The sequence below is a fragment of the Euprymna scolopes genome, chromosome 2, assembly GCF_053919585.1.
Source record: "Euprymna scolopes isolate OS-2025 chromosome 2, ASM5391958v1, whole genome shotgun sequence".
Lineage (NCBI taxonomy): Eukaryota > Metazoa > Mollusca > Cephalopoda > Sepiida > Sepiolidae > Euprymna > Euprymna scolopes.
This window is the reverse complement of record NC_136483.1, coordinates 154,938,774-154,941,243: the sequence shown is the minus strand read 5'-3', so window position 1 is coordinate 154,941,243 and position 2,470 is coordinate 154,938,774. Positions and strand designations below refer to the sequence as shown.

Below are 2,470 nucleotides of genomic sequence, written 5' to 3'. Positions count from 1 at the left end.
AGGACCATCCATAGTTGCTATTGGAAATGATCGTCAAACATAATATTGACTTCATGAAGGAACACGTGGGACCCTGGAACAAAAAGAATTTTTCATTCCAGAAGGAGATGGTATTCATGCATGCTAATAAACCGTCTAATCCTGCAAGGATAACCACTGAATATTAAGAGAGGGTTTTTGCCAAACATGGGAAAATAATGCACACTGTTCTCCTGATTTAAATCCCTATTAGAATCTGTGATGTATCTGTACAAGGAAGATTTACTCTGGAGAGCGGCAGTACGCCTCCAATAATAATCCCTTGAATGCTGTTCTGACTGCTCCCTAAGAAATTTCCTCGGATGAAGTCGAAAGTTGGATACTTTCAATTCGTAAAAGCCGTTTTTCTCAATTATATGTAATGTTGATTGTACTATGAAGCCGTATTAAAGATATTGGTTCGGTATTATTGTTGTTCTCAAGTTACATATTACAAAAATAATCAATGTTTTAATTTTCCGTCATCATTCCACCATATTTTACACATTAACAATGATTTGCATAATATTTTGCACGCTGAAACAGGCTGCACGTCACAAAAATTACTGTTGTTTGCTTACTGTTCCGTAGATTAGCTTAGAACATTAGATCTGCCCATGTCGTAGTGTTGCTATATAACATGCCGAGTTTCACTAATTTTTATTTAAAACTACAGGTGTTAGAACAAAATGATCGATTTGCATATCATTCTAGCACGCAGTGTATAAGCTGCCAAAACTGTGCGAGTTACCAAAATCAAAAGCCACTAGAGGATAAAAGTTAGCAGGGTCCTCGGTTAGACGTGGAATATTTATTGAAGTGATTAGTAACTATATTTAATTCATAGGACAACTCAATATTTATTTTTTATATTAGATTTGAAAAGGATAATGTAGTATTCCGTAGGAAAACATTCTAGCGGTAAGGACAAGGGGGTTCTCGGGAACAAGCTCTGACCATGCAGGTTCTGGTTGATCTTATGTACAAAGCCGAAAGATTGGGAATGTTGTCAGGTTGTATATATTTACGGATTTCTATTATCGTCTAGTGTATGATTGTCTGCGAGAGTATATATGTGTGTATATGCATGTGATCGTCTATTTGTGTGCATTTAAATACAGTTCATGGCGGAACAAATATATAAATAAATACCTTTAAAACACAAAAGAAAAAATATATGTATTTGGTTTTCAACATCCGACCAATCGGAAAATATATCTGGCTGGCCCATCTTAGGTCTTGTCTTGACGAAAAGCTGCAATGAAAATTCTCGCCAAGAACTACAACACCTTGGATTTTATTTTCAGCCACGTTTTTAGTCGCGTGCAAGAGTCTCTATAAGTCACCCCGTGGATCGGTCAGTCGGTCGGTCTGTCCGTAACACTTTTGTGCTTGGCCTTTTTGGTTAAGATCAAAGGTCTGTTGTTAATACATGCTGTTTTAGCTTTTTAAGCTTTTCTTGACCTTTTGGTCAAGATCAAAGTGTATTATCTGTTCCGGCAGATACTGCAAGCTATGACTAGCTATGACTAGCTATGACTAGCAAAGACCAGATGTGGGGGCAACCCCACATGCCTGACCTTTAACCAGCTCCCATTTCCCACCTCTCGGGAGCTGGTCCCCTTTTTCCCTTCCCCCTCCCTTCACTCCTCACATTAAAAATCGGCCTTGTGCCTAATTTGCTCGGTGAGGGAGCAAATAAATACCATCTGTTCCAGCAGATACTGCAAGCAAAGACCATATGTGGGGGCGACCCCACATATAAGACCTTGGTCAATGTAGGGGCAACCCTTTATACCAATTGTCACTATCCAGCTCCCCTACTCCCCGGGGAGCTGGTCCCCATTTCCCCTTCACTCCTCACATTAAAAATCGGCCTTGTGCCTAATTTGCTCAGTGGGGGAGCAAATAAATACCATCTGTTCCGGCAGATACTGGAAGCAAGACCATATGTGGGGGAAATCCCACGTAAAAGACCTTGGTCAATGTAGGGGCAACCCTTCATACCAATTGTCACTATTCAGCTCTCCTACTCCCCGAGGAGGTGGTTCCCATTTACCCTTCACTCCCCACATTAAAAATCGGCCTTGTACCTAATTTACTCGGTGGGGGAGTAAATAAATACCCTTTTCTTGGCCTTTTGGCCAAGATCAAAGTGTAGTATCTGTTCTTACTACATGCTGTACTTATTGTGATATAAAGTGGAGGATCACTTTTTTGTATTAATTTAATATAAAATAATCACCCACTTAACAACCAGTCAGTCTCAAAGCTATTTAAGTCATTATCCAGACTATTAAAGTTGTTTTTGAAGGATTCCAGTTATTTTTTAAGCATTCAAGTAATTCTTAAGATTATTCAATTCATCCTTAAGTTCATTAAAGTCATTTACTTTTTATTTATTTAAGTAATTTCAGCCCATTTTTCGGTCATTTTAGTTTATCTTTAAGAA

The 2,470-nt window shown here is 38.7% G+C and overlaps 1 pseudogene; it reads left to right on the top strand.

The window, feature by feature from the left end:
- Positions 1-2,141: 2,141 nt before the first annotated feature.
- On the top strand, positions 2,142-2,268 carry LOC145242289 (U2 spliceosomal RNA; annotated as a pseudogene).
- Positions 2,269-2,470: the final 202 nt, after the last annotated feature.